Raw genomic sequence first — 13,107 nt, forward strand, 5'->3', positions numbered from 1 at the left:
CATGGTAGCCTGCGTGTATCACCCCTCTGCCCTTTGTGCTTTGCTGTAGCTGAAAGCACTGGGGCTGAACAGGCCTTGAAAGCTTTGCCTTCATCTGGTTTCCATTTTTGTCTCAGAAATGGGAGAGCAAAGAAACACTCTCCTGCTCCTCTCCCTGAACTGGGCAGCAGCATCCAGTTGCTGGGATGGCAGAGAGGGGATAGGGCACAACGGCTTGAAAACAAGCAAACTTTTAAAGAAGGCCAAGGTGTCCCTGGACGTCACTGTCTCAAGTCAGGTGCAGTGTTGAGCTGGTCCCACCAAAACTTACTCTTTTCAGGAAGCAGCCCCAGAAGGAGCCCTCGAACTGCCCAGATGATAGGCTATATTCAAACACAAGCTTGGCCAGCCAACTTGTTTTAAGCTCAGAGTGATTATGCCAGACAGAATAGAAATAAAAAGGATTTATTAATGCACCTCCCCCTGCCCATTCCATCCTTGCAGACAGTTCCTTTCTCTCAGCCTCCGCTTCAGCCAACTCCACAGCTTTTTGGTTGTAGCAAACTCTGCCCAGCCCATTTTGTTCCTCCAGATGCTCTTTCCATCACCCTTGAGCTCGGGCCGTGTCTGTTCCTCACTGTTTTCAGCAGTTTCCCCATTTCTGCGGGCTCCATGGCTCGGCAGAGCAGTCTGCACTGCTCCTGGAGGAGCTGGCTGCCACCCCTCCGCACAGACCACCACCTCTCTAAAGAACACCTCACGCAAGCTAAAAATTAACAAATAAACCAGATCTTGGTCATCACATAGGCCTTGGCTGTTCAAACTGACAGCTCATTTTCCCGTTGTTTCTTCGAAGAGCTCTAATACCTCTGTGCTCTGCTGCAAGGACACAAAATTGGCCACTAAGCTGATGCCGGGGTCAGAGAGAGGCCACATGCTGCTCCTGTGACTTGGGCAAGTTGAAAAGTTTCTGGACACTGGTAGTTGCACATGCTCACGGGAGGCCGTTAGAGCTTTACTTCTAAAAATCTTCATTCATTTGATGTGTTTCAGGGCTTCCTCTGCACCAGCTGCGGTGAAGTCTCCCCTGAGCAGAGCATAACCCTGTAGCGCAGCCACAACATCAGAGCTGCAGACAGGAGGTTAAAACAAAAGCAGCTGTCACCTCTTCATTTGGCCTAAGAGCAAAATCCACAGGTTTGGGAATCAAGCGGAAAACATGAAGTCTAGTCCTTCAAAGTGGGGAGCTGGGACAGCCAGCTCCTGCCTCCACGCTGGCACGGTCTGCGCCAGCCAGCTGACTGCTCCTCCCCTTATAGCATTGCACTTCGCCGTCACTACATCATTTGCACGCTCGTGCAGTGTGAAATGCTCTGCAGCCAGAGCAGCTGGCCGGCCCTCACCGGCTCCTGCACCACCAAACCTTTTAGACTGTGAGTCACTGAAATCCTGCAGTCTGGAAACTTTTGCTTGGTTCATGGCGTGTCAGGTTTTTGTGCTCTCCTTTTCAGCTCATCACTCTTCACTGGGTATGTTTTCTTGATTTGTGAACTGCTGGTCTCTAGGAATTTCAGTGCCACGTGGTTATTTGTGGTTTGGCTTTCTCCACCTATCATTATATATATATATATATATGTATGTATGTATGTATGTATGTATGTATGCCAGTCTCCATTCCACTCCAGCTCCTAAGACTGACTGAGTCCTCAGCCTCTCTCAGAGTTTTACCAGCGGCCTCAGGGCAGAACAAGCCAGTTTCTGCCAGTTTGTGTTCCCATACAGGCACACAGCCTGTCATTAAACCTTTCCAATGATCTCAGAAAATTTCCACCTATGGCAATTATAGTACCATCAACCTCGAGTCGCAGGCAGGAACCTATAAGTCTCCTTCCAAGTATAGCTGCTATAAGGGGTAAAGGTTGACATTTTAATGGCAACCACTGCATATTTTACACAAATTAGGCTACTGAGCACATTAATACATACAGTCAGTGAGTTAGCCACTCAGCTGATCCATTTGGGTGAAATGGGAAAGACAGCAGGGAACAAGGACCAGTTTATCCTGACATGTAAAGAAAAGAGGATGACACTTTCTGATCCATTACAGACTCACAATCAGAAGAAAATGTTATAATCAATTACCCACAGGTGTTTTCTTAGCAACAACAAAAACACCAAAGGGAAAAGTCCACAGTTCTCAAAATATGAATGCAGAAACAACACGAAACTTTTCTGCTACACACTGGTGAAGGAAGGATAGTGTTCTTCACTGATGCACAGAAAATTGGACCCTATATGGAGGAAAAAAAAATCAGGATTTTCTCCTCCTCCAGCCAATGGAAGGGACTGCTTCTGCAGGAGAGTGATTGCACATCTTTAGTGGCACTTCAGCATTTCAGTAAACAACCAAATTGCTATGCCATAGCAGCAGGATTGTGGTCTACAACACCCTTTCTCCCTTTGTGTCGTGGCTCTCAGCGCAGGGGGAACAGCTTGCCGGGCCGCTGTGCTTTGCTTCCAGCTCTGTGGCTGCAAAGTCTGCAGGTAGAGAGGGCCTGTGGGGCTCTGCAGCCTTCAGTAATTAGGTGTGCATTAAGAAAATGGTTTTAAAGAATTTTTAACAGAAGAAATCTAGGCCAAAATGTCTTCCTCAGTTGCAGTTTAATTCGGCATCGCCTGGTCAAAAATGAGATATTTCATATTCTTAAGGAAAAACTGGAACTGACAAATTCATTACTTAATCAGGCTAATCTAGTAAATTAAGAGGTAATTCTGAAGAAATAATGAAAACTCTCTAGTGGCATATTAATTATGACTTTCTTTTCAGCTATTAAGAAAGGAGGATTATGGATGTGGCCAAGAATAAAGAGAGATCTATTTTCAGGGTCAGTGGATTTATCTTTTCAGGCGTCTAACAGAAAAGAATAAATTGATTTCTCTCTGTGCAGGTGATTTGAGAAGCCTTGGACCAGAGATGTCTTTTTTTTTACTACATTGCATAATTAAACTTGCTATATTTCAAAGTTCAGTATCTGCTCAAACAAATATACGCAAATTCATGTTTTTGATCAAAAATCCAGCAACCCCTGATAACAGTTTAACTTTCTAATTGCAATGTCATTCATTAAATTTGCTACCTATGTATTTTGTTTCTCCTACCTAGAGCTGGTATAAAAAGAGATCAGTTTGGGGGATATCCTGGAACGTTGTGGTACCATAGATTTGATTATGTGGCAATTGCACGTAAAATAACAATACCAAGCTCCATGTTACATGAAGGGAAATAAATAGTGAATTACCAAGGTTTCCATTCAGGTGATTTCTCTGCCTGGAGTTCACTATGTCTGTACTTCAGAATGAGCAGCTGGACATAATCTAGATCCTATCTTCCTTATCTGCCTGTTGCCGAAACAGGAGAATCACGATAAGATTTGGATAGTTCTTTGATGTAATGCTGTTAATCTTTCTTTTTTTTTTTTTTTTAATGTTTCCAGAGTTCCATTTCCCTGAACATAACAGAAACAAATTAAAGGAGGCAAGTTTGAGTTTTGAACAAGTTTCCTGTTTAGAAAAATGAAAGCAAAACCCAAAACCCTTATCCATATGCTTTCCAGGGAAGACTTGGTTATGACCATTTACTACTGATTTGCAAGCTGCCCACAGGGTCCCCATTTGCTGCCTGATGCCTGGCATGTGCTCACAGCCAGTTCAGAGGCAACAAACCAGCACCCCAATAGCTGCATTTTTCAGTCCCTTTGCAGAAGTGTGTCTTTTATGATTAGCATTGGTTCAAGTATCTTTTAAAAAGAGGATTTCATTGGCCTTCATGTAGCCAGACTAAATGGTATTTAAGGCACCATCAATTTTTACCTTGTTGGAAGCTGCTGATGACCGTACAGTGCAGAGAAGCCTCATGGCTGCTGGCATTTTCTGGCAGACCAGCAGTGCAAAGCCTGCCTGCTGGCATGCAGTGGGCCAGGGTTTAGTTTTCTACCTACACCATGACAAGTGGAAAACATTGCCTAGCCAGTGCAGCTCTGAGAGCAAAAAGCTACAACCAGGGCAGCATCTAGGCTTAAGGTTTCCAGCAACTGCCTTTTCCCGTCTTGAAGGTTAAAAGTGGCAACAAATAATAAAGCTACATGTCATTTATCACCTTGGGGCAAGTGACTGCAAGATAGAGTCCGTGTGGGTCTTCCATCATTGTCCTTTAGAAAGCATCGAAAAACCTAAAGCATGCAGGCAATCTGAAGGCAACACATGATGCTCCTCTCCACGTATTCCCAGTTTTACTGAGTGTATGTAATGTTTAAACATAAATGATCGTGTCCCAACTTCCTCCAAGTCCTTCTTCTTTTGTTATTGTAATATTTTTTCACATCACCCCACTCTTTCAGTTTATTTAAAAAAAAAAATGCTTTGAAAGATCCAGATATAAAGAACAACAGTGTAGAACTTGATTCCAACAGACACAATACGTACTTTTTAGACCTTACCCCTCACTTTCATTTACACTTTAAGCCACCACTGCTGTTGAAAGTAGTCCCATCTTCCCACTGCAGCAGTCCCTTTTTCGTACCCTTTTTCCTTGCATGCTGATGTATTGGAGCAATGAACAGAACCAGGTCATTAATGCAGGGTAAAACTTTTTTATTCCCCTGGAGCAGTTTCCCTGATCCGTTTTACCACACGGATGTACAACATTTGCACTGCATGAGAGAAGGGGAGTGTAGGAAGGACAAGCAACAAGTGGCCTGGAGGGGCTGGAGGTGTGTGAAAGGGAGCAGAGATGAAGGGGGCTGTTTTGTTTGAGGACAGTGAAGGTTCCTGAAGGTTTATGGTGTTCACAAATCACTAGCCTTCATTTCAGAATGCCAAAAACTTGTGCTGTCAGTAAGATGGAGGACACACTCTTTGGGAAGACAAAGTCCAAAAGGGAAAGTACCACATGCCTATAACCCTGTTGTCAGTTTATAATCTCTGTGAACGTAAAAATTCATCTTCTAGACAGACAGAGATCTTCTGACAGACTCTTTAGTTTTGCAGCTATATCTCCTGCATCAAGAATCGTTCCATGAACCAGCTGTTAAATAGCAACTATTAACTTGTAAATGAGAGTAGGATAAAATACACGCTTTTATCAACATAGATAAAATAGCACTTTTTCTGCTTTTCAGCAAAAATAATCGGAGAGCCCTGGTGGGATCTCATGTTACTCAGACTCCTTATTTGTAGCTTTTACACTCCAGCACATTTGCTGATAATATATGAAGTATGAAATTAAAACTAAATCAATTGTCAGAACAAATGAAAAAGTACACTATGCAATGCATTATCCTCTGGTCTTTCATTGTATTTCTTCATTCACCTCCTAATTCCCAAAATCCAGCCATTTACAATGAAACTTCCAGTCATTAGTGGGATTTAGCAGGATTCCACTGTAAAACAGTACTCACATTTCTCGTGAGAGTTGGTATGTATAGTGTTGAAGGGCACCAGATACAAAGGCTGTCAGTCCACAACTATATTTGATTTCCATATGCTTATCCAAACTCACCTCCTGTGCTGGGAAGTTAACACATGAAGTGCAAATTTTTTAAATAGTTGCTTCTTTTTTTTATAATCATGTTCATCAAGACTCACTTTGGTGCAGAGGTTTATGTGGGAAAACTAGGATGTGGCTGCATGACTAATTTTTAAAGCCTGTGCACAGCTTCTCAGGAATGCAGCTGGATGTAACTCCTTAGTGGCCTGCTTGTGATGACTGAATTGAAATATATTGTAATGTTTCTCTGCTCAAGAAACATGAGTTCATTAGAAGTTGAGACTAGAGCTGAAGTATTAAGTGATTTGTCCTTTTCTACTCTTTTATTACCATTTTAGAGCAAATATTTTACATAAAATTAAGCAACAACTTAAAAACTTAGCTCATAAGTTAAGGTGATAATATCAGATCTCATTCCTGTTCATTTACATTTATTAGCATAAATGGCAGGATTTGAAAAATGCCATTTGGCTTCCCTCCTTCTTTCTGCAGGAATAGGTATCATCTAGAAATTATTTAATTAGTACCTTGAAAATTAAAGATATATCTATGCCATTCAAACCACATAGCAACTCCTAAGTTTCTTTTCAAAAGAAATGAAATTTTTTTTAAATTGAAATAATTTAGAAACTTGTTTAAAGGCCACCACTTCCTTAGATAGCTTTTTAGCACACATGAGAAAAGTGCTATTTAATTTCACACTCAACTAATCCTTTAACAATTTTCTTTCAGGCAGAATATAAAAGGTCATTATTAATTCCTTAATAAAATAAAAAATAAGTTATAGCGGATAGGTCTTTAACCTTGGACCAGTTTGAGTAATTTTTTTTCCCTCAGATAAGACACTGAAGATCAGCACAAATGGCAAGTGATAAATTGGCCTCTGGGAATTACTCAAGAGTCCCACCTCCCTTTTTTCACATCAACTCTCCCTGGAAATGCCTCTCCTGAACTACTTCTGGTTTTAGCATCAGTCAGTCAATTTGATTCCTCCCACCCCTTAACTATCAATGTCAAAAGTTGTCAAGATCTGATGTTATCCACCTTAAATTTTAACTCCCTATTACACTGAAGTAATTTCACAAAGACTACATCTAGTTAAGATTCATGATGAACGCCAAATTGTCAGAAGTTCATATCTTAAAGGCTTATTTGCCTTTTCCTGTGTTCTTGGATTTGCTGAAGAGAAAAAAATCTATTGCTCTCCTTTGCAAGACACAGCACCAGGAATTCCCTTGGACATACGATCCATTGCATTTACACCTTACAAATAATCCTCTCTCTCAATTTACCAATTTCTCTCTAACCAGTTCTCAAACTCTCACCATATTATGGACCCCAGCTTCAATAGCTGTGGGCATTCTGTTTGAAAAGAAAATAAATCTATAGGTGCTGTTACACATGTAAGACCCTTCTGGTCTTATTAGCAGATGTTGAAGCATTCCAGGCACCTAATGGAGATGCGTAGGTAAAAAAAGTAATTACCTCTGAACAGCAATGGTGGTGGTGGTAGTAGCAGTAGTAGTAGTAGTAGTGGCAGTGGCAGCAGCAGCAGCAGCAGCAGCAGCAGCAGCAGCAGCAGCAACAGTCATAGTAGTAACATCAGCTCTTCTCGAGAGTAACTCTAGATAAGTAAGCTAGGCTTCTTTTTCGTCACTGTTTTTTTCTCCAGGCATTTTAAATTAGATGTGTATGAATAACTCATCACTAGCTTTAAAATCTGTTAGGAACACAGAAATACAAGGTATCTTCTGGGTTTCTGAGTCCAATGTCTTCCTACAACAGGAAACGCATATGAGGACATATTAGAAACCCCTCAAGAAGAAAGCTTCTCATCAACAGATCAAGTTCCACCTGAAAATCAGTTGGAGTTTCTTGGCTCCAATGGTTCTATCAGAAAAAACTCTCAAAAATCTGTTTGATTAGGGTGTCAGAAACCATCTTCCAAATGGCCATCTACATTTGTCATGGCTAATCTCTACCTATATGCTTTTTTCTAGCTCTGTCATTTAGCATAAACAGTTATTTTCCCAACCTTATATTTACTCATGGCTTGACAAAATGTGCAGCACTGCAGGCGGATGCCAAGAAAATGGCACAACTCTGTTGTGCTCACCCACTTAGGTAGGGTGAACACTTTTGGAAATGACTGAGTGCTCTGGTTCATCACTCAAGTCAATCACTAAGAAGGATTAGGAAAACACCTCCGTTACAGGTGGGTCATTCCATGAACTCTTTATTTCATGGATGTTTTGTTCCTTCCTCTGGCCCCTGCTGCAGAAAACTGCAGGTAATATGAAGCCTCAACACAGCAACTCAATTCTTACTGAATCTATTTGGCATGGGCTATCCAAGTATATATGCAGACAAGTATAAAATGCATAGACATCACTTTTTGAAAGCTGTCATTTCCCAAAAGGACCCATTAAGGTAGAAGCATGCTGCAGAATTGCTATTAAAAAAAAAAATTAATTTACAGTCATTTTTTAAACACCTAATTTCCTCACCAGCCTGTATGTAACACTACTTCAAACAGCTACACACGGTCTCATTTAGTGAATATATGACGAAGAGGTCTGCATTATGTTTGCTAAAAGAACTAGGATTTCAATTCCATCTGCAGCTGGGTGTGTTTGATTTGTATATTAATTATACCTGTTTGTAGCTGTAAATTTGCTCCAGATTAGTAGCTGATTGGCTCCGCACATGGATTCATTACACTGCGTTGCTCCCTTGCACTTTTATAGTTTTCAAATGATTCCATACTTATGCTTTTTAAACTGCTTTTAATACCTCTCTTATTCAGTGTGAGCTTTCAACCCTGTCTTATTCAGACAATTTTTTTCCCCTTAAGAAAAAACATGTTCCTTTGATTCTTCTCTTCGTGGACCTTTTTGGCTGGTGTAACGTCAGCTTTGTCCATGGTGCTACTCTAAAACACAAGACGAAACTGCTTCTTCTCCCAGTCTTACAGGGAAATTCAGCATATTCACATTTAGCATTTGCTATGTGGAATGACTTAAACTAATGGGTTTAGGAATTACAGGAGCACTCAGCAGGGCTTATATACATACCCGTTGCTGCACAAACTTTAAATGCTTGTCACGTCGAAATAAAACCTCCCACACGTGGAACATTTTTGCTCTTGATGACTGAGTTTTCTCCCCGGTTTTCAAAATGCCCAAAAGTTCTGAGCTGTCACCTTTGTAGTTAAGACTTGCAAGATACGCTTGAAAATGTAACGTATCTGAAATAAGCTGCATAAAAACTGCCTTTGTGTCTGTGTGTGTGAATGTTTGTGTACACTTAGAAAATAAATGTCGAAGAGGTCAAGCTGATTTCCCTCATATTTTAGGAAAAGAATCACTCTGAGCTGAAAAATTGTATGCCAAGTTTCTGCCTGAAGCAAATTTTTACGATCAAATTAAAAACCTTTGAGACTAAGAGTTTATAATGGAAATACTAACACAGCCTTAACCATGGCAGCACTAGCAGGCACTGCAATAATACCAGGAAAGCTCTCCCTGCCCACAATCTAAACTAAATAAAAAGATGCCATTTTCTAACATATACCCCAGGCTAGCAAATAACAATGATTTAATGTACTTGCCCTGTGGTAATATAGTAGCTCTGCAAACCTCTGAGCCAATTTTTCTTTTCTTTTCTTTTTTTTTCTTTTTAAACATATATGCCCCATAGGGAAAGGATTGCAATTTAGCTCTTATTTGTGGATATATCGCTTTCATTTCGACAATTCTTGAAAGCCTTCCTGCTGTCACACGCTACTGTATGCGAGCACCCAACTGAATAAAGACCCACCACGCTTTTTCAGGAGTTTATTCACAGGTTTGGCTTTGCTTATTGTAGTATGCACCACATTTAAATTAGATGAGGGCTACTGTAAAGCAATAACATTGTCAATGACTGGAATCTCACTTTCCCCTCTAACAGTCTGAAGCAAATTAATGTATTGGTTGTTCATTAACAAGTAAACAGTTTCTGCTACAATGTCAAGGAAAAAGAATGTGTTCATTAATATGAACAATCTTCATCTACAAAGATGATTTACACAATGCATGTCATGAGTTAGCTTTCCCCTAACTAGTACACTACCAAACTGAAAAGCTGATTCTTAGGACTTTCTTGAAATTACAATATTGTTTGTTTACCAATAAGAAAGACAGTCTCAGTCACCTATGCCACCATTGTAAGCTCTATAGTAAGTACTTAAAAAAAGAGAGATTTCTGGAATCACTTGTGGAATTAATAAAATTGATAACTACAGACTTACACTGCATCAATGATACATATTATTCCTGTGATAAGTTAAGCTAAAAATAAGATTAATTTGGTTATAGAAATTCCTTAAACAACAACACTTAAATTATTTCAAACTTGAAATTTTTCAAGAAATTTCTGAAAAAATCAGCAAACACTGGCTAAAAAAGCAAAGCAGTTTGGATACACCAATGTAATCAGCATGCCTAGTGCTTTTCTGTTAACCCTCTGAGTAGAACCATAGTATTCTGGATTTTTTGTACATTAATGCTATGAAAATTTTAACTTACAGAAATATTAATTTATATGTCATGACTTAATAAATCATGTTCTAAATATATTTGGGCTAGGCATCTCATCTAGTGAGCAATTCATCCATCCTAGAATTTTAATTATCCACTAGAGAAGCCAGTCTCTAGCAACTATAAGGGAAGTTTAGATGACTGCCCTAGATTAGATGCTTAACTCTTAGATTGATACACCTAGATGAGTCATCGCCCAGCTCAGTACCGCTTAACTAATCCTGTGCTATCACCTATCAGTACTACATCTTCACATCAAAGCTTGCTTACTGCAGGTAAGCTCACGAGAATATTGCACTTAGGTTGGAGTCCACGTTATCCCCACTTACATTTAATTGAGAGGAATTAAGCTGGAAGTGACCTTGTTCTACTCTCCTGTTAATACTAAGATCAGACTGTAAGGCACCTCCAGAGACCAAATATTAGATGATCTGAATCACCCTTTGGAAGTGCTCCTCTCCATCTCCTTGGTGACAGACGGTGCCTACCACAACTGCCATCCGTCTCAGCTAACTACACAGGCTTGGTGGGAGGAAGTTGGCCTTGTATATGTAATAAGCATTTAGAAAAAATTGTTGTCACATTTAGCACCAATACGATGCAATGATTCAAAAGGGAAATGCAGAAAGAAGTCAGGAGGACTGGTATGTATTACAGTAAAATGACCACAGTGTGCTATGTGCTCTCCCAGATTATCACATTAGAAATAGCCTGTTATCTTTGATTTCTTTTTTTCACTGGTGTTTCAAGTATTTTTAGGGCCACATATTCTGTCTTCACTTACCCCCAGGAATTCAGAGGTTAGACAAGAAAAAGGGCAGTTGCTGCCAAACAAGCCTGAACCATTATTATTTCCATGAAACCATACATACATATACATATATATGGTTATATTTAAAAATATATATGGATATATGGATATATTTAAAACCTTCATTGCAAACTCTTTTAAAACAGTTTAAATATTCAGATACCTCCTTGAAGCCTAAAAAGAGGCTATCAGCAATTTGAAACCCAATCTCTCACAGACCTAAAAATAACTTAAAAAAAATATTTTTATAGTTATGTTCATAAAACATGAACCAAAGATCAGAAACATATAAGATGTTGGGGATGAGCAGGGTTTTCAGGATCTAGGATTATTTTTACATACATTTTAAGTAGTACAAGATGGTATAAGATGAAGGAGCCAAACATCTTATTTTAATGACAACCCTGTATTCCAAAGCAAAGCAAAGCAAAGCAAAGCAAAGCAAAGCAAAGCAAAGCAAAGCAAAGCAAAGCAAAGCAAAGCAAAGGAAAGGTGATAGAAAAATCCCAGATGGGTTTTTGAGTAATATTTCTCATGCATAAGGTGAAGCATATTTTTATTTTTTTTTTTCTCCTGACTTTCCTCTCTAATTAAGAAGAATGAACATCGGCCTTCGCTTCAAGACTGCCAAATTTTCCCAATAGTCAAGGAGCATGTGGTATTGATGGACACTTTTTTATTACCAAATGTATGTCTTGCATTTACATGGCTGAGTTGTATCTCTTCTAAAGGGAAGGCTGTGATATAATGTGGGAAGTGAAATGCTGGAAAAACATGTGCCAGATCCTGACCTACTGTAAATTGATGTCGGTAAATGGCAACGGAGGCTTTACCTTGGCTGAGGGTTTGATCCTATGGAAAAATAATCTCTGTCCTATCCAAATGTTATCAAACTACAACCATTAACATCACGACGGCAGTGGCTGTGCGCTATCTACTAAGGGTCTTCTCTCTGCAGTGACTCTAGGGCTGAATGGGCACGGTCAAGGATCTGCCATAGACACAGCCCTTTCCCAAAACCTAAAATCTAAGAACTTTTGTATGGCAGTTCCTTTATCCCTTCACCTCTTGCCCCTGTGGAGTTCTCCAACAAGACACCTATTTGCTTCACTTGGGTTAAGATGTTGTTACTCAGGTTCCAGACAGAGTAACTGAGGCTGTGCACAGGCCTTCTGCCCATGGATGTGCGTTCAGACATCAGAGTCTCCTGATGACTTAGGGAGAGATTCATTCTACTAAACTCACAGTCTGAAGTTTGATGTCTGATGTAAGCTTCCACCAGCAGTTCCTTCTACAGTCAATGGAGTGAGAGCAGTAGGTGAATCAAAGCATGAGTCCTGCCTAAAATGCGTGCCCATGACAGGTGAGATGAATCAAACCTGGAAATGCCCATCTCTCTGTATTACCAAGGAATTCTGGAGATCTAGTTCCCACTAAATGTCTCACTTCTAGATTATTAACATTAGGTGAATTTAAAAGCATTCTGTGTGAAATACTTGTACCACTTGTGTGAAGATTCACAAGATGAAATTGCTGTATTTAAAATCTTCAGAGCTTTTAATATATAAATTTTCATGACTGAGGCAATGGAAGATGCACTTTAAAGGACGGATAAACAAAAGAATTTCAATGTTTCTTGAAATACGGTTCAACTGGTACTTCCAACTAGAAATGCAAAAGAGCATTACACTAGCTCCAACAAGCTGCAGGTACACATTCACTGCCACAACTGCTCGTAGGGACAGTTCCATGAGCAAACACAACTCAGAACAGAAATGACACTGTGGGCAACTTGCCCTGTTCCTCCAAAATTTATTTATACTTCCCAGCAAGATCAGAAAAGTCTGCATATCTTTTTGGGTAGCATATTGATATTTCTAGCTGTATGATATGAAAGAAAAAGGGAGAAAGAAGAGAGAAAAGGGCCAAGGAGAGAGAGGAAAACCCATTTATGCGACTTTTTAAAAACACTGTGAGAAAATTTTAACTTTAGAGGAGAAAACTTCAATTTTATATGAGTAATAAGAGAAAGTATAAATTTCACAATGCTGTATTTTATTTTAGAATAGGATTTTGGAAGCTGCCTTTTTCCAGGCAAGTGAAATTCTGAGTGATTTTATAAACACTTTTCTTTCAAATTATCACATCTGAAGCAAAAGTCTACAAAGTGTAGTATTTCTGTGGAAGCCAAC

Source organism: Gymnogyps californianus, chromosome 1 (assembly GCF_018139145.2).
Source record: "Gymnogyps californianus isolate 813 chromosome 1, ASM1813914v2, whole genome shotgun sequence".
Taxonomy (NCBI): Eukaryota; Metazoa; Chordata; class Aves; order Accipitriformes; family Cathartidae; genus Gymnogyps; species Gymnogyps californianus.